Source organism: Cervus canadensis, chromosome 8 (genome assembly GCF_019320065.1).
Source record: "Cervus canadensis isolate Bull #8, Minnesota chromosome 8, ASM1932006v1, whole genome shotgun sequence".
NCBI lineage: Eukaryota > Metazoa > Chordata > Mammalia > Artiodactyla > Cervidae > Cervus > Cervus canadensis.
In genome coordinates, this window is record NC_057393.1 from 65,564,724 (window position 1) to 65,592,356 (window position 27,633).

At 46.8% G+C, this 27,633-nt stretch overlaps 1 long non-coding RNA gene across 1 annotated transcript; it reads left to right on the forward strand.

The window, feature by feature from the left end:
- The first annotated feature begins 737 nt into the window (after positions 1-737).
- On the forward strand, positions 738-24,495 carry LOC122446239. Its single transcript, XR_006270826.1, has 3 exons — positions 738-978; positions 1,521-1,648; positions 24,195-24,495. It is a non-coding gene; the product is annotated as an uncharacterized LOC122446239 (long non-coding RNA).
- The last annotated feature ends 3,138 nt before the right edge of the window (positions 24,496-27,633 follow it).

A 27,633-nucleotide genomic window follows, 5' to 3' on the forward strand; every position in this document is an offset into this window, starting at 1 on the left:
AAAAAATGAGAAGTCAAGAGTAAGGGGAAAAGATGAGCAAAGAAATATAATCATATATTGGAAAATAGCTTTGCAATTTATAATTAACCTCTAGTTTATTTAACAGATATTTACCATTGCATGTCCAGCCCTATGCTCAATGCTGGGGAGGCAGAGGTAAAACCAATACACTCTGCTGGGGAGCTTGCATACTGGTGATAAGACAGACATGCATTAAGCATTCCACAGCAAGGAAATCAGTTCTGCTACCTGCTGGCTATGAGACCTTTTTGAGCCTCAGTTTCCTCATCTTTAAAATGGGCCAGTAGCAAACTCTGCAGCATAGGTGCTTAGCATGGTGGCTGACACAGAGTGTGGTAGTGCTTGTTACTGCCGTCATTATGTGGGAGATACAGAGGGAACATCCCTTTATCATCAGGCCCCTTGTGTTCCAGATCAGCAGCTCCCATATCCTCCTTTTCCCAGCCTTGAGCACAGTGTTCCAGCTACCCCACCTCCCTTGCAAACAATCCGATGCCTGGCATTCTCTCTTTTTTGTGATCTTGATCGGAAACTAGGTCAGCAGATCAACCCTGAAGCCCTGGAGGCCTCAACCCCCTTGGAGTCTCTCTCCAGGGCTGGCTTAGGCAGTGAGGGCTTGTGGGCCGGTGGGATGCTGTTCAGAGATGTCTTCAGAAGGGAAGCCAAGAGGCCAGTTTCCCTGGTGATGAGAATGCCCATGGGGGTGGGGAGTCAGTTGAAGAGCCCAAAGGACTGTGTGACTCTTATTATAGGCCTGGCGATGGGCTACCCACCTTGGGTCCAGGCTGGCCAAGTGTATGCCTCCTCAGCTGTGGTGGGAGGAGTGTTTTATACAGGGACCGGCCAGCTTAGTAACTTCCACCCTGCGGGAGCATTTTAAATGGGCTGTGCTGCCAGATTCAGAAATACTGAAGTTTCCCGCCATCCACTCAGATCCCTTTGCTTGAAACTTCCCAGGTAGGAGGTGAGAGGGAGGAGCGGGGTGGGGGGGGGTGTGTTAGCAGACTCTTTTGTAGCCCCTCCTTCTAGGGACTCTACCAGGAAAGCCTGGGACTGGAGACATGCTCCGTCTCTCAATCATGTCTGACTCTGCGACGTCATTGTCTGTAGCCCATGGACTGTAGCCCACCAGTCTCCTCTGTCCATGGGGTTTTTCAGGCAAGCACACTGGAGCAGTTTGCCGTTTCCTCCTCCAGGGGATATTCCTGATCCAGGGATCGAACCTGCGTCTTTGCCGTCCTGCATTGGCAGGCAGATTCTTTACCACGGTGCCACCCGGGAATCCGGGAGTGGGGGACCTGGGTTCAGGTCCTGAGCTCAGCCTCTAGCTGGCTTCATCTGTCACGTGACCTCGCTGAGCCTGTTTCTTCGGCAGGCTAGCAGGATGCAAAAAGCACCTGTTTTGGAATCAGGCAGATCTGGGTCTGAATGTAGACTTCACCCTAGAATTTATTCAACAAAGCTTGTTGATTTTCCCGAGTTGGCCCTTCCTGTTCTAGGTTCGGGGATTCAGCTGTGATCAAAGCCACCCAGATCCCTGTTTTCAAGGGGCTTACAGTATGCCGGCCACAAACAATCGAACAATGTAATGGAACAAGGTGGAGTGTGGTGTGATGCGCCAGTAGAGGTGAGTGCTATGAAGAAATATAACTCAGGGCAAGGCACAAGAGAAGGATTCTCCCAGGGGAGGTTACTTTAGGTAATGTGCTCAGAGAAGGAGCTCTGGCCCTGGTAAAGCTCCCGGCCCAAATCTGAGCCTCAGTTTCCTCATCTGTGACCTGGAATGAAGCATGCCCACCTCCCGAGGGTCAAATATCATCACAAAAACCTTTGCCATCCAGAGTAAATGATGCCAGAAAAAAAAAATGGTGTATTTTTAAGCCAAAGACTCACCACCAGTGACATGTGTCAGGGAAAGACAGTGTAGCAAATGAATTCATCCATTTCCTGATTTTATTTCCTTTCTTTCTTTTTCATTAAGCTTTCTGTGTATGTTGATGTATTAATATTCGTTAAATAGATGAAAATCTGCCCCTGAAAAACACCAAATGAAGCAACCTCAACCATTTTAGGCGCTCTGTAAGTCCTCAGTAGCATCTGGATTCCTCCTTATGAGCAGTTAGAGGAGGCGTGCGGTGGGAGTTGAGTTGTGGTGAAATAACGTGACAAGCGCACCAAGGGTTCCTGGCGTCATCTTTGGGGCAGAAGAGCAGCCACGTCACGAATGCCAGGCCAGGTCAGTGGGGAGTCAGAGGTTACCCTACATCTGGGCTGGGTATGGGGCTGCTTCTGCCAGCCCCATACTCAGCACCAGTCCTTCCCCTGTGAGAAGAGATGTCACACTCAAGATGGCCAAGCCCAGATTAAGGGTAGAGAAGAGGCAGATGCAGAAACGCCAGAGGCCCAACCTCCTCCTGCCCCAGTGTTTACACCCAGCACCAAGTCCCGACCCTAATATGCAGAAGAGGCTCTGGCCACAGAGCATCACCAGAGTGTGCGTCGAGGGGCCATTTTAAGGTCTAAGTTGTCTGCCGGGAAATTATAGTACAGGGGTGGCCAGGCTCCCAAATGACAGGGCTGCCAGGCTAACTGGTAATTGGGACGGATAAAAATAATCTATGGTCGAAGGCAGGAGGTGAGGGCTGGGATCTCCCCCTTGGAGAACTGGGGCAAAAACAGATGTGGCCTCTCAGGACACTGGTGGAAGGGCCACGATCCCTTTTGCACGTAGCTTTGCAGCCACATAGGCTGCCAGGAAGCCACTCCTTTGCCCCGAGTCTGTGCCAGAGGGCCTGCCCCCAGGGCAGCCTTTGTTACCCAGCCCTACAGCAGCTAATGGTCACATCAGCGCCACCAGCTGACTGTCACTTATTCACACATAATCTTGGTAAGAAACAGAATTGAAAATCATAATGCTGGGTTATTTTGCTTTTGTCCAATCTTAGGTGTCTGATATTAAAAAAAATACTTGAGATATTTTAAGTCCAGTATATACAATTTTTAGTGTCTTTTGTTTTATTTAGGAATGACTAGGAAGGAAAGGGGCCTTCCAGGTGGTGCTAGTGATAAATAACCCACCTGCCAATGCAGGAGACATGAGATGTGGGTTCGATCCCTGGGTTGGGAAGATCCCCTGGAGAAGGGAGTGGCAACCCACTCCAGTATTCTTGCCTAGAGAATCCCATGGACAGAGGAGCCTGCTGGGCTACAGTCCATGGGGTCGAAAAGAGTCAGACACAACTGAAGCAACTTAGCACGCACGCAGGAAGGAGAAGTTTATATGCATTACATTTTCTGAGAGGCAGGTGCAGTGGTGATCCAGTAACTTGTGAGTTACTGGTGCCCAATTCTGCCTCCTCCTCAGCTCTATGTGAGTTTTGGGGCTCTGGGGTGCCCTTCCTAGGGCTTCAGTGGAAGCCAGAGGAGATGGTTAGGCTGTTAATGAGGGCGGTTTGGACATCATTTCTGTGGGCGGTTGTATAAAGCTCTCCATCATCACCTGTTCCAGCCCCTGTGGATCTGTCAGGACGAGGGGCTTCAGAACGCTGGGACGTTTCCCGGGCTTGAGTGCAGTAAATGCTGCCTTGTGCTGCCGCCTGGTGGTCATTTCTAGGAGAGCAAGCGTCGGTTTCCTTGACTCTTGGGTGCTATGCTAGAATTGGCCACCAGAGGGCAGAGGGCAGGCTTCTCCACACTAGGCATCTGGCTAAGGTTCCCCTGTGGAATCCCGGCTTCATAAAAGTCGATTAAAAAAAACAAAGCGTTGAACTGTAATTCTTTTTTTTAAATGAAGTGCAATCTACTTTATATGAGTTTTCAGGTGTATAATTCAGTGATTTCATATATTGCAATACAATCACCAGGGTAAGACTATTTGCCCTCTGTCACCAAAGTCATTACAATGTTTTGAATATATTTTCTGTGTTGTACATGATATTCTGTGACATAACTATAAGTGGAAGTTTATATTTTTTAGTCTCACTTAAGGTATTCCCCTCATTGCCCCTGTCAGACCACCACCAGTTTCTCTATCTCTGAGCCTTTTTCCACTTTGTTATGTTCACTTTAAAAAAAAATTCCACACATGAGTAAAATCAGAGTGTTTTTATCCTTCTCTGTCAGGTTACTTCACGAATCATAATACCCTCTAGATGCATCCATGTAGTTGCAAGTAACAAGATTTCTTGCTTTCTACATTAAGTAATATTTGAATGTCTGTGTGTGTCTCTATGGACTTCCCAGGTGGTACTTTAGTAAAGATCTGCTTGCCAATGTCAAGGATGCAGGAGACAGAAGACAGGCATGTTCAATCCCTGGTTCAGGAAGATGCCCTGGAGGAGGAAATGGCAACGCACTCCAGTATTCTTGCCTGGAAAATTCCACAGTCAGAGGAGCCTGGCGGGCTACGCTCATGGAGTCGAAAAGAGCAGGACTGACAGCGCACACACGTGTGTGTATGTTGTTGTTCAGTCGCTCAGTCGTGTCCGACTCTGAGACCCCACGGGCTGCAGAGCACCAGGCTTCCCTGTCCTTCATTATCTCCTGGAGTTTGCTCAAACTCATGTCTGTTGAGTCAGTGATGCCATCGACCACCCATTCTCTGTCGTCCCCTTCTCCTCCTCCCCTCAGTCTTTCCCAGCATCAGAGTCTTTTCCAATGAGCCAGCTCTTTGCAGTCAGGTGGCCAAAGTATTGGAGCTTCAGCTTCAGCATCAGTCCTTCCAATGAATATCCAAGATTGGTGTTCTTTAGGACTGACTGCTTTGATTTCCTCACTGACAAGGGATTCTCAAGAATCTTCTCCAGCACCACAGTTCAAAAGCATCAGTTCTTCGGCGCTCAGCTTTCTTTATGGTCCAACTCTCACATTCATACATAACTACTGGAAAAACCGTAGATTTGACTATACAGACCTTTGTTGGTAAAGTGATGTCGTTGCTTTTTAATACACTGTTTGGATTTGTCTTGGCTTTTCTTCCAAGGAGCAAGTGTCTTTTAATTTCATGGCTGCAGTCACCATCCTCAGTGATTTAGGAGCCCACATCTCCATTTTCTGTACCTGTATGGATGACACATAGGTGGCTTCCATATTTTGGCTGTTGGAAATAATGCTGCCAAGAACATAGGAGTGCATTTGTCTTTTCAAATTAGTTGGGATTGTGTGTGTGTGTGTGTGTGTGTGTGTGTAGAAAGACACAGGATTGGGTCACACTGTAGTTCCACTTTTAATTTTTGCTGTAATTTCCACACTTTTTCCTCAGTGACTGCAGGAATTTGCATTCCCACCTCTGGATGCATCCATGTAGTTGCAAATAACAAGATTTCTTGCTTTCTACATTAAGTAATATTTGAATGTCTGTGTGTGTCTCTATGGACTTCCCAGGTGTTAGTAAAGATCTGCCTGCCAATGTCAAGGATGCAGGAGACAGAAGAGAGGTTCAGAATTTTCCTGGAAACAGTCAGGATGGTTTCCTTTGCTCCATGTAATCACATGCTTGTTACTCCTTGTGTCTGCTAGTCTTTCCTGTCCTGCCACGACCCTGGGCCATCAACTCCACCTAGACTCTGCTTCCTCTTTGTTTTCCTTTCGCCCAGTTGTCAGTGCGGTCACTGTGAGCATGTCCCAGTTCAGTGTTCCATGCTTCAGGGTCCCCAAACACAAAGCCCAGCTCCTCCCTGGCTTCCCAGCCAGGTGAAGCCTCCTGTACCCCCCGAACCCCACGCCTCTGTCTTGCCTCCCCCTTGCTCGGTGAACCACGTACACTGGGCTCTGGCTTTTCTGGAGGCGACATTCTAGGGAGAGCAGATCGTTCTCGTTCAGAGCATTTGCTTCGTTCAGCATGTCGCCCTGTCATGTCTACATGGCTCCAGAACATTGTCCTCATGCTGAAAGGAAAGCCTGCACCCTGACGCAGTCACTCCCCATCCCCTCTTCCCCAGCCCCTGACAGGCGCTCGTCCGCTTTTCCTCCCCGTGGATTTGCTATTCCTGGACAGTTTATAGAAACGGAAACACGCCGGAGGGGACTTTGGGACCCAGGTTCCTTGCACTTCTCAGAGTGTTTAGGAGGTTCATGCACACTGTGGTCTGTACGAGAACTTCATTCTGCTCCGTGGCTGTTATTGCAGCCTGGCTGGCCTCCTTCCGTTCCTGGAGGGCACCGAGCCTTTCTTGCCTCCAGGATTCCCCACTTCAGGCTCTTCCCTCAGCCTGACACTCCCCTTCCATGAGCAACACCTGAGAAACCCTGATGCCTTCTCCAGTGTCCATCTTGCCTTTGAGGATGAACAAGATCCTCCCTCAGGTGTGCTCTTAGAGCACCTGTCCTCCTTCAGAGCCTCTGAGTTTTTTTTTTCTTTTGGCCACTCCAAAAGAAAGGGCCAATGGAATCTTAATTCCCTGACCAGAAATCAAACCCTCGCCCCCTGCAGTGGAAGTGGAGATTCTGAACCGTTGGAGTGTCGGGAACTTTGCCTAAGTGAGCTTTGATTTGGGTGCCTGTGAACTTTTTCTTCAGGGCTGCCTCCTCCGATAGATGCCACGACCCGTCTTGGCAGGACTTGGTCCCTCTTGCTCATCCCCTGCGTCCCCAGTGACTACTGTACCGTCCCTGACGGGCACTCTGGAGGTGCTCCAGCATCTTTTCTGGATGGAATGAACAGTGAATGGTGTTTTAAATCCCTTATAGGGATGAACTGTTTTATCTGTGTCCAGTTCTCTGCACTTCAGATGCAGTGGTGATCAGAATTGGCATCCAAGAACCTGTGGGTCTCTGGTGCCCAGTTCTGTCTCCTCCTCAGCCCTGTGTGAGCTTTGGGGTCTGGGGTGCCCCTCACTAGGGCTGTAGTGGTAGCCAGAGGAGATGGGCTGCTAATGGGGGCACTTTGGGCATCATTACTGTGGACAGTTGTATCAGGTCACTCCTGCCCTGGCTCTTCCTCGTCACCTGTTTCAATCCCTTGGGCATCTGGCTGGGTGTGGGGCTTCCAAAGATTGGGAACATTTTCTCAGGGGTGAATGCAGCTAATGTTGCCTTTTGCTGCCCTCTTGTGGTCAGTTCTAGGATAGCAAGGGCCAGTTTCTTTGCCTCTCGGATGCTATTCTACAATTGGCCACAAGAGGGAAGTATTCCTCACATTAGTCCTCCGGCTAACATTCTCTGTGGAACCCCAGCTTTGTAAAAGTCTATTTTGAAGACGACAACAACATTGAACTATAATTATTTATTTTTTTAACTGAAGTACAAGAGACTTGCTGCAAGAGTTTCAAGTGTATATTACAGCGATTTGATACACTGCATACTGATCACCAGGAGAAACCTTGTTGCTTTCTCTCACCATGCAAAGTTGTTGCAAGATTTTGAATATGTTCCCTATTTTGTACATTATATCCCATGACATAATTGTTTTGTAATTGGAAACATATATTTTTTAGTCTCCATCAGTAATTCTCTGCATCTCCCCAGCCACTGCCCCTAAGGAAACCAAGTTTTTTCTCTGTATCTCTGAACCTGTTTCCATTTCCTTATGTTCGTTTTTGTGTGTTTTTTTTTTTTTTGATTCCACATATGAGAGAAATCAGAGGTTATTTTATCTTTCTCTGTCAGACTTAACTTCATTTAGCATAATACCTCCTAAGTGTATCCAGGTGGTTGCAAATGGCAAGATATCTTGCTTTTTCCAGCTGAGTAATATTAAATGTTGAGTGCCGAAAAATTGATGCTTTTGAACTATGGTGTTGGAGAAGACTCTTGAGAGTCCCTTGGACTGCAAGGAGATCCAACCAGTCCATCCTAAAGGAGATCAGTCCTGGGTGTTCATTGGAAGGACTGGTGCTGAAGCTGAAACTCCAATACTTTGGCCACCTCATGCAAAGAGTTGACTCATTGGAAAAGACCCTGATGCTGGGAGGGATTGGGGGCAGGAGGAGAAGGGGACGACAGAGGATGAGATGGCTAGATGACATCACCGACTCGATGGGCATGAGTTTGAGTAAACTCCGGGAGTTGGTGATGGACAGGGAGGCCTGGAGTGCTGCGATTCATGGGGTTGCAAAGAGTCGGACACGACTGAGCGACTGAACTGAACTGAATATTAAATGTGTGGTAATAATACATGTGTATGTTTATTTATAAGTTTGTGTATATATATATATACACATTTATTAGTATGTGTACATATTTAGAAATATGTGCATCACATCTCCAATTCTCTATACCTGTATGGATGAACACATAGATGACTTCTGTGTTCAAATGCTGAATTGAACATAGGAGTGCATTTATCTTTTCGAGTCACCGTTTTTTTTCTCCTGGGGATAAATACATAGGATTGAAATTGCTGGGTCACACAGTAGCTCTAGCTTTAACTTTTTCACAAAGTAACTTTCCTGGACACTGTTCCTCACCGTGGCTGCGCTAGTTTGCGCTCCCACAGTCCATGACGGCGCAGCACCACTGGCTCTTCCTTGTGCTCCTTGTCTTGCCTGTCCTGCCACGACCGTGGCTTACTAGGTCTGACTCACCCTCTTCTCTCCTTCTGTCTCCCTTTGCCCACTGCTCTGCGTGGCCAGCCTCTCCCCACGCAGGGTCCCGTGCCTCAGGGTCCCTAAGCACAGAGGCCAGACCCCTGCCCGCCTTCCCGCCGTGCCCGGCCCGGGCTTCCCAGCCTTGCTCCTCCTCCCTCACTGCCCTCCACATGCTGGGCTGTGGCTTTTCTGGAGGCGAAGTCACAGGGCATCAGCTCAGTCCTGCGCACAGCGCGCAGTCCGTTCGGCATGCTGTGCCCCCGTCACCTCTGCCTCGGTCCGGGACGTTGCCGTCACCCCAGAAGGAAGCCTGCACCCCTGACGCGGTCCCTCCCCATCCCCTCTCCCCAGCCCCTGGCAACCTCTCGATGCTTTCCCTCCCGTGGATTTGCGGAGTGTGAATCCTTCACGGACACGGAGTCATGCAGGAGGTGACTCTGGGACCCACCCGGGCTCCTTTCACTTCTCAGGGTGTTTTGGAGGTTCATGCACACCGTGGCCTGTCAGAGCTTCATTCTGCTCTGTACTTGATGCCACTGCAACCTAACTGGCCTCCTTCCACTCCTGGAGGGTTTTCTTGCCGCCAGGCTTTTGCACTTTGGGCTCTTCCCTCAGCCTGAAACTCCCCTTCCCCAGCATCACCTCAGAAACTCCTCCACCTTCTCCAGTATCTTTTTCTTGCCTTTGAGGATCAAACCCCTCCCTCAGATGCCCGTAAAGCACCTGGACCCCTCAGAGTCCCTGAGGGAGCTTATTTTTGTTTTTGCCACTCCAGAAGTCCTGTGGGATCTTAGTTCCCCACCTGGGATCAGACTCGTGCCCCTGCAGTGGAAGCTTGAATTCTGAATCACTGGATTGCTGGTAAAGTCCCCTTACGTGAACTTTTGTGTGCTTGTGAAGTTTGTTTTCAAATCTGTCTCCCGCACTAGATGCCAGGACTCAGCTAGGCATAACCCAGGTTTTCTTGCTCATCCTGTGTCCTCGTGACTTCTCTCCAGTCCCTGGCACTGCGTAGGTGCTCCAGCATCTTTTCTAGATGGAATGAACAAGTGAATCGCGTTTCAAATCCCTTATAGGAAGGAGCTGTTTTATATGTGTCAAGTTCTCCGCGAATCAGGTGCAGTGGTGTGAAGATGGGTTAGGCTGCTACTGGGGGCGCTCTGGGCATCATTACTGTGGACAGTTGTACAAAGTCACTCCTGCCCTGGCCTGGCTCTTGCTCTTCACCTGTTTCAGTCCGTGAAACATCTGACTGGATGTGGGGCTTCCAAAGATGGGGAGCAGTTTCCCAGCGGTGAGGCTCTACTGTTGCCTTGTGGAGCCCTCCTGTGGTTATTTCTAGGATAGCAGGTGCCCTTTTCCTTTCCTCTGGGATGCTGTCCTAGGATCAGTCACCAGAGGGCAGGATTCTCCACACTGGCCCTCTGGCTGAGGTTCCCCGATGCAATCCTGGTTCCAGAAAAGTCAATTTTGGAAAAAAAACAACAACAGAGCATTGAACTGTAGTTCTTTATTTTTTTTTTTTTACTGTAAGTACAATGGACATACTATAAGAGTGTGTAATACACTGATGTTTCAATACATTGCAAATTGATCACCACTATAGGTTAGTTGCCTTATTGTTCTTCGGGCATTCAGTCATGTCCTACTCTTTACCACCCCATGGACTGCAGCATGCCAGGCTTCCCTGTCCTTCACCATCTCCCAGAGCTTGCTCAAACACATGTCCATTGAGTCGGTGATGCCCTCCAGCCATCTCATCCTCTGTCGTCCCCTTCTCCTCCTGTTCTCAATCCTTCCCAGAATCAGGATCTTTACTAAGGAGTCAGATCTTTGCATCAGGTGGCCCAAGTATTGGAGCTTCAGCATCAGTGCTTCCAGTGAATATTCAGGATTGATTTCCTTTCGAATTGACTGGTTTGATCTCTTGCAGTCCAAGGGACTCTCAAGAGTCTTCTCCAACACCACAGTTTAAAAACATCAATTCTTTGGCTCTCAGCCTTCTTTATGGTCCAACTCTCACATCCATACATGACTACTGCAAAAACCATAGCTTTGACTATTTGGACCTTTGTTGGCAAAGTAAGGTCTCTGCTTTTTAATACACTGTCTAGGTTTGTCATAGCTTTTCTTCCAAGGAGTGAGCATCTTTTAATATTATGGCTACAGTCACCATCTGCAGTGATTTTTGGAGCCCAAGAGAATAAAGTCTGTCACTGTTTCCATTGCTTCCCCATCTATTTGCCATGAAGTGATGGGACTGGATGCATGTTCTTAGTTTTTGAATGTTGAGTTTTAAGCCAACTTTTTCACTGTCCTCTTTTAATTTTATCAAGAGTCTTTTTAGTTCTTCTTTGCTTTCTGCCATAAGGGTGGTGTCATCTGCATATCTGAGGTTATTGATATTTCTCCCAGCAATCTTGATTCCAGCTTGTGCTTCATCCAGCCTGGCATTTTGCATAATGTACTTTGCATATAAGTTAAATAAGCAGGGTGACAATATACAGCCTTGATGTACTTCTTTATTAATTTGGAACCAGTCCATATTTCCATGTCCAGTTCTAACTGTTGCTCCTTGACCTACATACCGGTTTTGCAGGAGGCAGGTAAGGTGGTCTGGTATTCCCATCTCTTTAAGAATTTTCCACAGCTTGTTGTGATCCAGATAGACAAAGGCTTTAGCGTAGTCAATGAAACAGAAGTAAATGTTTTTCTGGAATTTTCTTGCTTTTCCTGTGATCCAACAGATGTTGGCAATTTGATCTCTGGTTCCTCTGCCTTTTCTAAACCCAGCTTGTATATATGGAAGTTCTTGGTTCACATACTACTGAAGCCTGGCTTGGAGAATTTTGAGCATTACTTTGCTAGCATGTGAAATGTGTGCAATTGTGCAGTAGTTTGAATATTTTTTGCCATTACCCTTCTTTGGGATTGGAATGAAAACTGACCTTTTCCAGTCTTGCTGAGTTTTCCAAATTTGCTGACATACTGAGTGTAGCACTTTAACAGCATCGTCTTTTAAGATTTGAAATAACTCAGCTGAAATTCTATCACCTCTGCTAGCTTTGTCATAGTGATGCTTCCTAAGGCCTACTTGACTTCACACTCCAGGATGTCTGGCTGTAGGTGAGTGATCACACCATCATGGTTATCTGGATTACTAAGATCTCTTTTGTATAGTTCTTCTGTGTATTCTTGCCCCCTCTTCTTAATATCTTTTGCTTCTGTTAGGTCCAAACCGCTTCTATCGTTTATTGTGCCCATCTTTGCATGAAATGTTCCCTTAGTATCTCAAATTTTCTTGAAGAGATCTCTAGTATTTCCCATTCTATTGTTTTCCTCTATTTCTTTGCATTGATCACTGAGGAAGGCTTTCTTATCTCTCCTTGCTATTCTTTGGAACTCTGCATTCAAATGGGTATATCTTTCCTTTTCTCCTTAGCCTTTAGCTTCTGTTCTTTTCACAGCTGTTTGTAAGGCCTCAGACAGCCATTTTGCTTCTTTGCATTTCTTCTTTTTGTGGATGATTTTGATCACTGCCTCCTGTACAGTGTTACGAACCTCTGTCCATAGTTCTTCAGGCACTCTGTCTATCAGATCTAATCCCTTGAATCTATTTGTCACTTCCACTGTATAATCATAAGGATTTTGATTTGGGTCATACCTGAATGGCTTAGTGGTTTTCCTTACTTTCTTCAATTTAAGTCTGAATTTGGCAATAAGGAGTTCACGATCTGAGCCACAGTCAGCTCCCGGTCTTGTTTTTGCTGACTGTATAGAGCTTCTCCATCTTCGGCTGCAAAGAATATAATCAGTCTGATTCTGGTATTGACCATCTGGTGATGTCCATGTGTAGAGTTGCCTTATGTCACCATACAAAATTGTTACAATATTTTGAATGTATTCCCTATGCTGTACACTATATCCTGTGATGTAATTATTTCATTGGTGTAAGTTTTTATTTTTTAGTTTCCCTCATTTATTCTCCTCACCCCTTTACTCACCTCATTTCTGGCAACCACCAGATTTTTCTCTGTATCTCTGAGCCTGTTTCTGTTTTCTTATGTTTATTTATCCTTGTGTTTTAGATTCCACATATTAGTCATTGCAGAGGGTATTTATGTTTTTCTTACTTACTTCACTTTTTCTCAGTATATATGAGTTGGTTTTATTTCTGTATGTTCAGTTGTGGCTTTTTTTTGTTATTGTTTTTTTTTTTCCAGATTTCATACCTGGGTTCAATCGGAATTTTTGTTTCTTTGTCTTATTTTAGTTAGATTATATGTTCTATATTTATCCATGTTGTTGCAAATGACAATATGAGCTATATTCTATAGTGTATATACATTACATCTTCTTTATCTGTATACCTATTGCTTGACACTTAGGTTTCTTGCATACTTGAACTATTTTGAATAATGCAGCAGTGAATAGAAGGATGCATATATGTTTGAAATTATAGGTTCCATAAATTTGGTAGGTGGTGCTTTCCACTAGCCCAGTGCCCGCAAGGCCCTTGTATGGAGGCCCTTCTTTTAGGTGGGGATTCTTCACTGTTTGGCTCGTCACATGGCCTGGGGTTCCGGGTCTGTTGCTCACTCGCTTGTCTGTGGGTGTGTTCCCAGAACTACTAGGGCGGGGGGAGTATTTCTAAATGGCACGTGCCAGTACAGTGTCCTTGAGATAGAAGGAGTGACCAAAAAGTCTTTTTCAGTTTCACTGACCCCAATGTGAGTCTCAGTTGCCTCCTTCCTCTCTGGGAGGTTTGCCAAGATTAGCAAGTGACCTGATCCAGCCTCCTTTTAAATTACTGTCTCTGGGCTGAAACCAGAGCCCGTGAGATTTTCTTTCTCCCCTTTTTTCCCCTTGCCAGATGAGGAATCTTAGTTCCCTGGCCTGGGAGCAAGGGTTGAACCCGTGCCCCCCCGGCAGCGTGCAGTGTGAGCACAGAATCGTAACCACTGGATCACCAGGGAAGTCCCTTGCATGCGCCTTTTAAGAGGAGTCTATTTCTTACCCCCCTCTGGCTCTTCAGTACCCATACGCCTGATGGCCTTCAAAGCCAGACATCCTGGGTGCTTGTCTTCCAAGTGCAGGGTCCCAGGTCTTGCAGAGCCTGATGTGGGGCTCAGACTCCTTGCTCACTGGGCAGAGCATTTGCAGTTGTGATTTTCCTCCTGTCTGTGATCACCTACCCAGGGATTTGGGTCTTGCCTATACTGTGTCTCTGCCCTTCCTGCCTATCTCATTATGTTTCTGTGTATATATCTTTAGTTGTGGAAAATCTTTTCTGCTTCTCATCAGGTCTTTTTCTTAGGAAGTTGCTTTGTAATGAGTTGTAATTTTGGTGTACCCATTGAAGGAATTGAGCTCTGGGTCTGCCTACTCCACCGTCTCGGTTGGCCACTCCTTGAACTATAATTCTTATATTGTACACTTCATCCACTCAAAGTGTACTGTTCAATAATTTTTAGTGTATTCATAAGAGTTGTGCAGCCATCACCACAATCTAATTTTAGAACATTTCGTGACTACAGAAAGAAAGTACCCTCCATTAACTATTACCCCCCAGCCCTGGGAAACCACTCATCTGCTTTCCATCTCTATAGATTTGTTTGTTCTGGACATTTTGCAGCAATGGGGTCAAACAGTATACACTCTTTTGTGACTGACTTCTGTTATTTATCACAATGTTTTCAAGGTTCATCCAGGCTGTAATATGAACTGGTACTTTATTTCTTTTTATTTCAAAATCATATTATACTATAGATTTACATCATTTTGTCTACACATTCATGAGCTGATGGATAGTTGGAAAGATTCTATTTTTGTCTACTGTGAATAATACCGCTATGGTCGTTTGTGCACATGCTTTGTGTAGATGCATATCTTCATTGCTCTTGGGTGTATACACTAAAGAATGGAATTGCTTAACTCTGTGCTTAACGATTCAAGAATTGCCAGACTTTTCCCCCATTGCTGCTGCACCATTTTACATTCACTCGTTTGTTTTCTAGATTCCACATATAAAAGATGACATACTATTTGTGTTTCCCTGTCTGACTTATTTTACTAAACAAAATACTGTCGAGGTCCATCCGTGTTGTCCAAATAGCAAATTTTCATTCTTTTTGATGACGGGGTAGTATTGCATTGTCTATCTCACATCTTCTCCATTCACTTATCTCTTAGTGGACACTGAGCTTGCTTTCAAGACTTGGCTGTTATAAACAGTGCTGCTATGAAAGTGAAAAGTGAAAGTGAAGTTGCTCAGTCGTGTCTGACTCTTTGCGACCCCGTGGGCTGTAGCCCACCAGGCTCCTCCGTCCATGGGATTCTCCAGGCAAGAATACTGGAGCGGGTTGCCATTTCCTCCTCCAATGAACATGAGAGGCATGCGTATTTGTAAGTTAGTGTTTTACTTTTCTATGAATCTATATCCAGGAACGGAATTTCTGGCTCATGTGGTAGCTTTATTTTTAACTTTTTTCGAACCTCCATCCTGTTTTCCACAGTGGCTGTACTGATTTACATTCTCACTAATAGTGCATAAGCATTCCTTTTCTTCACCTCTTTACCAGTGTTTGTTATTTGTGGTATTTTGATGATAGCCATTCTGACAGGTGTGATGTGATACATTTTGACTGAAGAAAATCTAGCCTCACACAGTATGTAGTTTGAAAAGAGGGGAGGGTTTTAATAGCCTTTGCAGATAATTGTGGATTTTCTTCCTTGTTGCTACACAGAAATCAACAAGTGGTAGTTTCTTAAAGGTTAGTACAGTGCGGAATCTGAAGCCACATCAGTGAACGTTTCATACTCTTTTAATTTAAAATTTTGGGGCTTTCTTGTACTGTTGTTATTGACTTGCTCGGTCATGTCTGACTTCTTGCAACCCCGTGGGCTGTGGCCTGCCAGGCTCCTCTGTCCATGGGATTTCCCAGGCAAGAGTACTGGGGTGAGACGCCATTTCCTTCTCCTATCTTATGCCGTAGGTGGATCTTTTACTCAGGTGTGATTTTTATTGTACCCCCACATTGGTCATTTGGAAAGTTTTGTTAACCCAGTGGTTCAGATCTTCCAAACGATGACACACATCGTTGAACAGTGTCAAAAACAGCATTCGTGGATTTCCCTGGTGGCACAGTTGGTGAGAATTCACCTGCCAATGCAGGGGACATGGGTTCTATTCCTGATCTGGGGAGATTTCACCTGCTGTGGAGCAACTGAGTCTGTGTGCCGCAACTACTAAGCCTGCACACCTAGCGCTTGTGCTCTGCCACAAGGGAAGCCACTGCGGTGAGAAGCCCGAGTGCCGTGATAGGGAGGAGCCCCACCCAGCTCGCTGCAACTAGAGAAAGCCTGCGTGCAGCCGTGAAGACCCAGCACAGCCAAAAATGTATAAATTAATTTTTTAAAAAAGCGTTCGTTAACACTGCCACTCATCTCAGTAAAGTCTTTAAATATTGGGAAGCTGTCAAGCTCATAGTGGTGGATACAAGTTTTCCAAAATTTTGATCTCTGTTCTAAAGCTTAAACTTCATCATTGATAACAAACATGGTCAACTATTTTTCCTTGAAAGGACAGGCTCATTTTGCTCATTTTTAAAAGATTGCCAGATAGCCAAGTCTGAATACCCACAGTGTTTGCTGGTTGGTCTTTCCAGTAAAAACAGTATTTCATGACAAAGAGGAGAATTAGCGCCCACTCTGACGAGCTCTTGTGCTTTTCCTCCAGTCGTCTACCCAGGCTTCCAGCCAAAGCGCTTTATCCATCCTGCCAGTCTCACGACACAGAATATTAAAGGTCGTATACTCCAGGGCTCAAAGTCAATGGAATTTATTATTTTTACTGCTTCATCAAGGGTCCTCTTCAGTAACACTGACCTATTTTGTCGTCGTGAGTGTGTGTCTAGGTAGGACACAGCCCAGTTTGGGGCTACTTCCTTGCTTCCTGCCCGAGTGCCCGCAGTTTCACCCACTGTGGCTTTTTAATCATCAGATGTTATCATGGTGATAGCAGCACTGGCCTGAAAGAGTCTCAGGGACTCTGGGGGGGGTCCAGGGACCTCACTGAAAATCATCAACAGATAATAAAACTTACTATACATATGATTTTTCAGAAGCTATAATGAGGCTTCTCTGGTAAAGAATCCGCCTGCCAATGCAGGAGACACAGGTTCAATCCCTGGTCTGGGGAGATCCCCTGTGCCGCAGAGCGACTAAACCCACGAGCCGCAACTATTGAGCTGGTGCTCCAGAGCCTGGGAACCGCCACTACATGCCGCAGCTTCAGAAGCCTGTGTGCCCCAGGGCCCCTGCCCCTCAACAAGAGGAGCTACCGCAGTGAGAAGCCCGCATGCCCCAACTCGGGAAAAGCCCAAACAGCAACTAAGACCCAGAACAGCCAAAAACAAATAAATAAATAATTAAAAAAATTTAAAAGCAGTATAATGTCCCAACTAATATATAAAGTAAAAAGAAGGTCATAATAACCTGATGTGCATCTCAGTCAGTACATGCCCACCAATTCCACCAGCAGGCACGAGGTGACGGAGGCTTACAGCACAACAGAATATCCGAGCTGCCTGGCTGCAGATGCAGAGGGCCTTAAGGATGCTGTTTTGGGACTTGAATTCCAGGAGAGGTGTGGCTGTTCCCGCTGTGATTTTCTGAAATGGGTAAAACTCTTGGTAGAATTTCACACAAAACAAACTGTAGTTTTCCATTAATTTGCATTATCAGAATGTGTTTTAAAATCTGTATACCCTCTTGTGCTAAAGTGTGAAATGCAGTCTGGTATTTTTCACTGACATGAACATCTGAGATCGTACGATAATCAGGAGGGGCATGGACGACGTTTCTGTCCCGAGAGGCAGCCTCAAGCCCTGCGGAATCGGCATCCTCAGCCTCTGCCACAAATGCCAGCGCTTCCCCTGCCTCGTCACTGCAGTAACCCAGGGTGCCTCCAAGGGTCCTGTCAACAGCGAAAGTAATCAGTAGTCGATCTAAGAAAGGAATGGAAAATTGTCTCCAAGACAACCTGAGGATTATAACCCAGGAGACAGTCTCTCAGAGAGCTCTGAGAACTGTTCTGAGATGAGGGGAGAGGCCAGTATATGTGATTTTTTAAAAAGTTTTGCATGTCTTTTTTAAAAATAATTAATGAATTTACGGCTGCACCTTGCTTCTCTTGGGCTTTCTCTGGTTGTGGTGAGCAGGGGCTTCTCATTGCGGTGGTTTCTCCTGTTGCAGAGCACAGTCTCTGGGAACACGGGCTTCAGTGGTTGGGGCACGCCGGCTCAGAAGTCATGGCCCCCGGGCTCTGGAGTGTGGGCTGCAGTCATTGTGGCACACGGCTTGGCTGCTCCATAGCGTGTGGACTCTTCCCAGACCAGGGATTGAACCAGTGTTGCCTGCATTGGCAGGTGGATTCTTATCCACTGTACCACCAGGGAAGTCCAGTGCATACGTGATTTTGAGGAAGGGGTGTGTGCCATCCAGCATACCCCTTGGTAGAAGGTTCCTGCTATTCATAAGAAGCAGCTATTGTAGTATATGTTGTTAGTGCTTTTCTGAGTATGAGAAGATGTAATTAACTAAGTTCAAACTTTTCTCTTGAAAATATTTAGTTATCTGAGGATCAGTTCTGTCGGGACGAGCACAGAGTGTCTGAAGACGTACACTCCTGTCAGGGGTCCCATCAGGGGTCCTGCAGGTCAGCAGCTGCCGCGGACGGTGACTGGCGGGGCAGCTGTCGGAACTCAGGCCCCCTCCCAGGGAGGGACGCGGCCCAGCGTTCCCACGCTCGGCTCCCGGCTGGCGTGCAGAAAGAGGAGCAGCAACCTCCAAGCAAGGACGGAACAAGAACCGGTCACACAGGAAGTGCACAGGCCCGGAAATGTCCGACGTGCTGGGCCCACCGGGGTGCTTAAACTCGCCTGCTCCGCCATAGTGCGGATGGGAAACGGATTCCTGGAGCCCAGGGTGTCATTTCCTGGGGCACAGTCAGCCTTTGGAACTTCTCATCTGTAGAAGATGAGAGTTCCTGACTCCAAAACCCTTCCTCTGTTGTGTTCTGCTGTGGGGCCACTGCCATGCACTTCCTTAGCTTCAAGTGGGAATCTTGGTTTCAAAGGCCCAGAGGAAGAGCTCAGTGGGGCTGGATGCGGATCATCAAAGGGCTCAGCTGAGTGACTGCGGCCCTGCAGGAAACTGGCTCGAGTCCTGCATGTAATCTCTGCATCTCAACTGTTGGCAACAAAAGGAAATGTTTATAAACCAAACATGATTCCTTCAGGACTGTGCAGCTCAAACACATCCTTCAGGGGATGGACTCAGCCGTGACCGGTTTGCTTCCTCCTTGATTTGGAAATCCCCCCTCTCCCTTCCCCGTGATGTGGATGACTGGACCCCAGGGATTGTGCTCAGAGACTGGGTCTGGGGAGCAAACCTGCTTCCCTCACATGTGGTCAGAGCAGCTGCACAAGCTTCCTCATTGTCCTTTACCTCATGATAGGCAGTCCCAGAGCTTCTCCAGCTCCATCTTAGAGCTCAGGAGGGGAGAGCCTCTGAAGGGATAGACCAACAGCAAGCTGGTGGCAGGGCCTGAGCCAGGGGAGCATGGGTGGAGGTGAAGTTCAGGCCTCCAGGCTCTTTCCTCTCCCAGGTGGAGGGTGATGCCAATGTGTTCTCAGCACTGCCCCCTCACGACCGCCCAGTCCCCACTGGACAGACCGGGAGGCTCCGGGTGTAGGGACAGGGAGCACTTTCCCCAAATTCTGACTCTTCCTAGATGGACTCCCACCTCCACCCTCAAGGGCCCACTCGCTTCCCACCCGTTTCCTCCAGGACCGGTTTGCCCCTCTGTGTGAATGGATGAATGGATGGATGCTGGCAGGCAGGTACTGAGATACTTCCAAGCCGCCTGTGCACTGCTGCTTGGCCGGCACCGACCTGCTGAGCCTGGAGCCCACCAGGTCTGCACCAGCCGCCCCGCCGGCCCAGGGCTGCCCCTTCCGCGCAGTGCGCGTCCTCGCCTCCTGCCTGATGGACCACCTTGGATTTGAAATCACTCTGCGTGGTTTCTGATCCTCTTTCGCTTCCCTTTCTCCGTAGACCAGAAGTTCAATCCACTAGGGTTGCTTAAAATTGTGTTTTGAAAGCGGATGAGGATTGCAGAGCCCACACCATGGGTCCTCAGAGTCAGGCGGGTCTTGCGCAAGCTTGTGGGGGGGAGAGGGGTATCTGCAGAGGGAACAGAACCTCGGGGCCCCAGGAGCTTTAAAACCCCCACCCCACCTCGCTCCCCGATGGCTGGTTTGCAGTCACTGTGCTGGAAAAAAGTCAGGATAAAGGTTACTGCTTCTGGAGGAGGTGGAGCAGTGCTTGGGGACCGGCACTTGGAGGGAGTTGTGGGCGGCTGGCCAGGTTCTTTTCCTTGGTCTCGGTGGCATTTACCTTGTAGTTATTATTAGTTAAGCCATACATTGGGACCGTAGGAGTTTCGTATCTGTGTTTTATTTTCCAGTGAAAACATTTAAAAGATATTCAGCCAATTAAAAGCAGACACATCAGTTTGCCAACAAAGGTCCATATAGTCAAAGCTATGGTTTTTCCAGTAGCCATGCATGGATGTGAGAGTTGGACCGTGAAGAATGCTGGGTGCCAAAGAAATCAACCCTGAATATTCATTGGAAGGACTGATGCTGAAGCTATAGCTCCAAAACTTGGGCCACTTGATGGGAACAGCCGGCTCATTGGAAAAGCCCCTGATGCTGGGATATAAGGCTTCAATAAGGCAGGAGAAAAAGGAGGTGACAGAGGATGAGATGGTTAGATAGCATCACAGACTCAGTGGACATGAATCAAACTCTGGGAGATAGTGGAGGAACAGAGGAGCCTGGTGTGCTGCAGTCCATGGAGTCGCAAAGAGTGGAACGTGACTTAGAGATTGAACAATAGCAACCAATTAAAGTTGTAAAAGTAAAATTCCAATTCTGATTTTCCCCTCCCTCCTTCCCTCTATCTCTCCATCTCTTTCTCCCCCACTCTTTCTCCTTGCCTCCCTGCTTTTTCTTTTCTTTCTTTTTCTTCCCTTCTTCCTTTCTTTGAACAAGTTTTTCTCTTTCACTCCTTTTTTCCTTTCTTTATCTTTCTCTGTCCACCTTTAACAAATACTTCCTGAGGACCCACCATGTTCCAGGGAATGATCTGGAGTCTAGAGCTTCACTGGTGAGCAGATACGGTTCCTGTCTCCTAAGAGCTTACCGTCTAGTGAAGGGAGGTTGACAGATTAATGGGAAAACAAATACTGCATCATTACACATTTTGATAAGGATTCTGCAGGAATGGCATATATCAGATTTTTTATATGCATGCTCAAGCATACAGAAAATTTTGTATAATACATATATGTAGACTTTTAAAAATATAAGGATCATATACAGTACCTGCTGTTCAGTAAAGTGTCTTTCTCACTATAAAACAAGGAGTGTTGCCCGCCATCCAGTTTTACAAGGATTAAGTCATTAACCACTGCAATCACTGAGGGACAGTACCCTGTAAAGAATTCAGGGTGAAAAACAGGATGAAGAGCTATGTGCTTTGGAAAAGCAGGCTGCTTTGATAGTTGATATCTCAGAAAAAAACTAATGGATCTAGATTTGTTGCATCTTCCCATACATAGAAGAGCAGTAAAATCAACTGAGACATCTGAACTATGACTAGTAATAATCTTCATGCTTGACTGCACTTATTATTCTCTCCCTGAAATCATATATATACTGACTTCTCCCCCTCCCTCTTCAGAGCAGTCCCTTCAGAGCTTCTTGAGCTATAGCTTTCCTGAGCTATAGCTTTCCTGAGCTATAGTTTCCAGCAGGGTCCCCGAGTAAAACTGAAACCTACAGGGACTTCTCTGGCTGTCCAGTAGTTAAGACTGAGCTTCCAATTCAAGGAGCATGGGTTCGATCCCTGGTTGGGGAACTAAGAGCCCACATGCCATCTGATGTGGCCAAAAAAACACACAAACAGAAAACTGAAACTCACAATATTACACTGCATTTTTCTTTCAGTCCACATCGCTTAAAAATGCATCATGGGGAATTTTCCCAGTTGGTACACGCAGGCTCCCTTGTTATTTTTGATGGCAGCCTAGTGTTCCATCCTGCAGTTGTGGAGTTGCTGCATCAGTGACTCTCCACAGATTACTGGAGTCGGTGTGGTCCTGGGCGCAGCCTCAAGGATGGCTGAGAAGGGGCTCGAGTGAGGTTCGTGACTCGGCCTCTCTTTAGCCAGAGCAGCTCTGCTTTCATGTGGCTCTTCCGCCGTGGCTGCACAGGAGCCACCTGAAGCTGTTTAAAACATTGAATTAGGATCTCTAGGAATATGTATTCTTTTCCATTATGGTTTATCTAAGAACATTGAATATAGTTCCCCGTGCTATACAGTAGATCCTTGTTGTTTATCCATTCTGTCTGTAATAGTCTGTGTGTCTGTTTCTGCTTCGTAGATTGGTTCATTTGTGTCATATATTAGATTCCACATGGAAGTGATATCATACGATAATTGTCTTTGTCTCGATCACATCCCTTAGTATGATAATCTCTAGTTGCATCCTGCTGCAGATGGCATTATTTCTTTCCTTTTTTATGACTGAGCAGTATTCCATTGTATGTATGTACCACATCTTTGTTCATCTGTCACTGGACATTTAGGTTGTTCCTGTGTCTTGGATATTATGAAGGGTGCTTCTGTGAACGTAAGGGTGCATGTATCTTTTTGAATTACAGTTTTCTCTGGGTATGTGCCCAGGAGTGGGATTGCCGTATCATATGGTAATTCTATTTTTAGTTTTCTGAGGAACCTCCATATTGTTTTCCATAGTGTAGAGCGAGAAGTTTTGCTGCATCCCACAGTGGCGCATTAAGCAGCCACTGGGGGTAAAAATAATGAGATTAATCTGTACATTCACATGGAGAAATGAATGCGTTATATTGTATGAAAAAAAGCAAGTTCCAAAACAGGGTTTATATATTGTCCCTTTTTTTGTGTTAAAGGAAATAATATGTATGTGTATTTGTGTATGTATACACATGCATCTGTGTATGTATGTAGATAAGTGTGTGTGTGTGTATGTGACTAAGAGGATAGTAACTAAATTTTTAGACATTTAATTAATTTAGTTGGCATGCCAGGTCTTAGTTGTGGCACGCAGGAGCTTTAGCTGTGGTGTGTGAACTCAGTCGGGGCATGTGGGATCTAGTTGCCTGACCAGGGATTGAAGCCGGGGGCCCCTTGCACTGGGAGCTTGGAGTCTTGGCCAGATATAATGTATCCTGTGGAATCACAAAGGTTCTTTCACTTTTTACTTTCTACTTTTTTTGGCCCTGCCGTGTAGCTTGCTGTATCCTAGTTGCCTCACCAGGGAGTGAACCCAGGCCCTTGGCAGTGAAAGCACAGAATCCTAACCACTGGAATGCCAGGAAATTGCCCACTTTTTACTTTCACACACATCTATATTAAATTTTTTTTTTTTACCCACAGAAGGTATTAATTTATAATCAGGAAAATGTTTAAAATATTTTCCATTTTTTTTTTTTTTAAAGAAAAGAGATACAACAAGCAGAATAAACAACCCAAGTTCCCTTGGTCTTATCCCACAAAGGCCATTGCAGTACCACTTTGGCCTGCTTGCTTCCGATTTTTCTCCCGTGCCTTGTTTAGATATCAGTTGTCATTTGGCATAAATAATTTCACATCCTGTTTTTTCTCCGTCTACACATTAGTGTTAGTGTTTCCCCCCACCATGAGAAAGCCCTCTCAAAGAACACTGTAATTGGCTGTGTAGTAGTCTATGCCTCAATTTTCTTCATAATTTTCTTATTGTCAGCTATTTGGATCATGTCCAACCTCCTACTCTTATGACTAATGCTGTGTAAACATCTTTGTATGTAATGCTTTCTTGCATTTTCGCTTTAGAACCCATTCCCGGTAGTTGCATTCCTGGGCTAAATGGAGAGAATACCTTTAAGTTCCTGACACTTCTTGCTGAATTGCCCACATAGCTGAGGAGAACGTACCCACCACCCTGTCCCTCTCAGAGCCTGCCCTCAGGAGGAGGTTTTCTACTTCATTTTCTAAGAAGACCAGTTTCTCTTCTGAATCTTCTCCCTGCAAACAGACTCAGTTTTCCCTACTTCTGTCCCCCTTTCCCATAGTTAAGTTGGCAGAGCAGGGGACTGTGGGTTTTGAAATCATGTGGCCCCGTGACTGACTATGACTTAAAGAAAATCACTTGACCTCCCTAGACTTTTATTTTCCTCTTTTAGTTCCTCCCTTCCTTCCCACTTGGTTTGAAAGGTAACACACCTGCCTTTACTTTCCAGTGATCAGGTGGGGTTGGAGAGTATTTTCTGGAACTGCGCACACCTTCTCCCCAGGTGCTCCGGGGATCTGGCCGGGAAGGCTCTCTTGCTTGTAAGGGGCATGTCCTGGTGTCTTTCTGCCACCCCGATTACCTCATACTGAGAGGAAGGTGCCCTGTCTCCCCTTTCTAGGTACTTCTGCCCAAGGCCATCCTCTCCTAGGTGGGAGAGCAGGGGCTCATTGGCTCACAGTTCTGTTTTTCCCTTTCTTGCAAACCAGTATAGAGACACTGTAAGTGGCATGAAATATGATGGGCCCACCTGAAGACCTGGGACCAAATCAGCCTGGAGATGTGGGTTCAGATCCTGGCGCTGCCACTTCAGACTGGGCAGAGGTATTGAGCACCTCGTCATGCCAGACACGTCTGAGCCCTGGGAATTCAGCGACCATCACAGTGGGCCCAGGCCCTGTTCTCACAGATCTTCCTGGTTTTCACAGCAATATGGTCTGCAATGAAGACTATGCCATGAATATGGATTATGACTCAAAATTCTCTTCCCTGATGTTTGTTTTTTTCTTAAAAAAAGGTGACTTTAAAAAGGTGAATTAAATTTAAAAAAAAAAGTGATTTTAAAACATTTAGGCCGTATGGTCTTTGTCAGGACCCTCAGAAGGGATGGCCTATGTAAAGTTGCTTGTGGTGGCGGTGGGGGGACGATGAAGATAAACATAATGTCTGAGATTTAGGAGGTCCCCAGAGATGGGCACATGTGGAGGTAGGACATCTTTTGGTCTGCCTGGAGCCTCGATGGCCCCCTTCAGAATCTCTTGAGGACAGGGCTCCACTGTACCCTCCTCTTTGTCTATACCCAGCACCCACCCAGCCTGCCATGTGTATTAGGGTGAGTCAGGTGGAGGAAAGGACTATCTGCAATCCCACAGCTGATTCCTTTCCCAGGGAGAAGGCCTGTCTTTAAAAAAAAAAAAAAAAGTTATTTATTTTCTTACTTGGCTGCGCTGGGTCTTAGTTGAAGCATGTGGGATCTAGTTCCCTGACCAGGGATTGAACTTACCCCTAGCCCTGCATTGGGAGGAAGCAGTCTCAGCCACTGGACCACCAGGGAAGCCCCAAGAAGACCTGTCTTGTCTCCCAGTGAGTCCTGTGTCTCTAAGCTCAGATATCGTGGCCTGAGATAGTGAGAGAACAGGAGTGCTGTGGCAGGCTGAAGCACAGCCCTGGGCAGGGATTGGCCTCTTTCTGGCCTCCGGTCCCACGCCTGAGGCCCCTTCCAGAACATCATTGGACTGAGGCCTCCGGGTTTCTTTGGGAGTCAGCCGCCCCAAGGCCTGATAACAGGGACTGATAACACTTATCTGCTGCTGCCCAGGCTGCCAATGCTGTGTCATCAGGGACCCCACTGAGGTCAGTCCACACATCTCGGCACGCGCTCCCTCGTGGAACCGAAGAAGACTGCGACAAATTGGATAACGCTGGAGCTGGATCAGGAAGGACGCATTAGACGTTTGTCAGACTGGGCAGAGTGTGGATTCCAGGCACTCACATCCACATTCCTCTGCTCCTTCCTTTATTCACTCAGTCATTCCTCAATGCAGGCGTCCCTCGGTAGCCACAGGGTTTGGTTCCAGGACCCCCACGGACACCAGGATCTGAGGGTGCACACCTCCCTTATGGAGGATGGCGTAGTACACTTGACCCCTGAGCAGCACAGGTTACAGCTTCGAGTCCACTTAGATACTCAGGTTTTTTTTTTTTTTTTCAATAATAAATACTGTAGGACTACATGATCCGGGTTGCTTGAATCTTCGGATGCAGAAACACAAATATGGAGGAACTGCACAATGGAGGGCTGACTAAAAGTTGTATGCAGATTTTCAACTGTGCAGAGGGTTGGTGCCTCCAACCCCCTCCTCGACCAAGGGTCAACTGTATTTGTATATAACCTTACGCACATCCTGCCCTATACTTCATTACCATCTCTGCTTATAAAACCTAATGTTATGTATATTATCTATGGTGAAACAGATCACCAGCCCAGGTCGGATGCATGAGATAACAGGTTGGATGCATGAGATAAGTGCTCGGGCCTGGTGCACTGGGAAGACCCAGAGGGATTGGGTAGAGAGGGAGGTGGGAGGGGGGATCGGGATGGGGAATACATGTAAATCCATGGCTGATTCATGTCAATGTATGACAAAAACCACTACAATATTGTAAAGTCATTAGCCTCCAACTAATAAATGAAGAAAAAAAAAACTAATGTTAATGCAATATAATGCTGTATGTATAGTTGCCAGTGTGCAGAAAATTCAAGTTTTGCTTTTTGGAACTTTCTAGAATTTTTTTCCCTCTTTCGGAAAACATTTGATCCTCAGTTCAATTGGTTGAATCTGTGGATTTGAAAACTGCAGATGTGAAGGGCCAACTACAATGATTATCTGTGGCCCAGACTGGATCTAAACTGTCCCTACTTCATCTGGAGAACGTCTGGAGCGTGTTTCCGGAGTGCTTAGTATGTGCCAGGCCCTGACCTAGAGGCTGGAGACACAGCAGGATTGAAAGGGGCCTCTACCATCACAGTGCTTGTCCCCCTCTGTCGTTTTCTCTTGCCATCATCCTTGGCTTTCCAGCAGCACTCTGACCTACTGTCCAGCGTTCCTGAATGTAAGTGCCTTCCTTACACTTAGAACAACAGGGTGACAGGTATGGTGAGTGTGGAGGCTCTGTTGGTCGGGGTGATCAGTGAGCGGACGTGAGAGGGAAGGTCTGGGGGAGAGATGTTCTAGGGAAGGGAAGGACAGAGGGTCACAACCCCCACCTTGTGGGAAGGAGCTGGGTGCATTTGAGGAGGAACAGCCACAAAACGCCACAGGGGACATCTCTGAGCAGGTAAAAGTGATGGGCGTTGGAAAAGAGCTTTAACAAGATAATGGTCTTCACAGGTTTTCTTCACAAGCCCCCTTTAAAACACATTTGAAGTCTTTTTAATCATACATTTAAGCTTGCAAAATGATGCTCTTTGTGGCTTGCTGTATGCTGTCAACATTTTTAAAATATTTTTTTTCACCCAGACTTGGGGCTGCAGCTTCAGTTCCTTTGATTCGAGAAGCTTATCTGTCACATCAAGCTGTGTCACCGCAGTCAGCCGAGCAGACTTGCCTTGGTGTCAGAAAACATCTGACTTCAGTTTTTAAATTCAAATAAGTAGGCATCCCCATGGCAACCTTTTTGCTTCAGAGTTCTAACTGCTGGGAGGCGGCAGGAAGTAGAGCCTTGTTGGGACCTGCCCTCGTTGCCGTGCTCTGGGGCCCGGGCCTGCCGCACGGTTCTCCGTCTCAGACTGCCCCTTCTCCAGGTGCCAGGAGGTTGTCATGGGGTGGTGCCCCAGAGGACTGGGGTTGGAGTGGGAGAAGGATACCCAGGAATGGGTACATGGGAAAGCTAGATGGGCGGCCTTGGCCATGCTGATGTCTTTGTATGTCCCAGGAGCCTCCGTGGGCATGGATGGCTTTTGGCGAGGGTTTTGTCAAGGGCTTCCTTGGTAGCTCAGATTCTTTACCAAGAATCCTCCTGCAATGCAGGAGATCCGGGTTCAATTCCTGGGCCAGGAAGATCCCCTGGAGAAGGAAATGGCCACCCACCCCAGAATCCTTGCCTGGAGAATCCCATGGACAGAGGAGCCTGGCGGGCTGCAGTCCA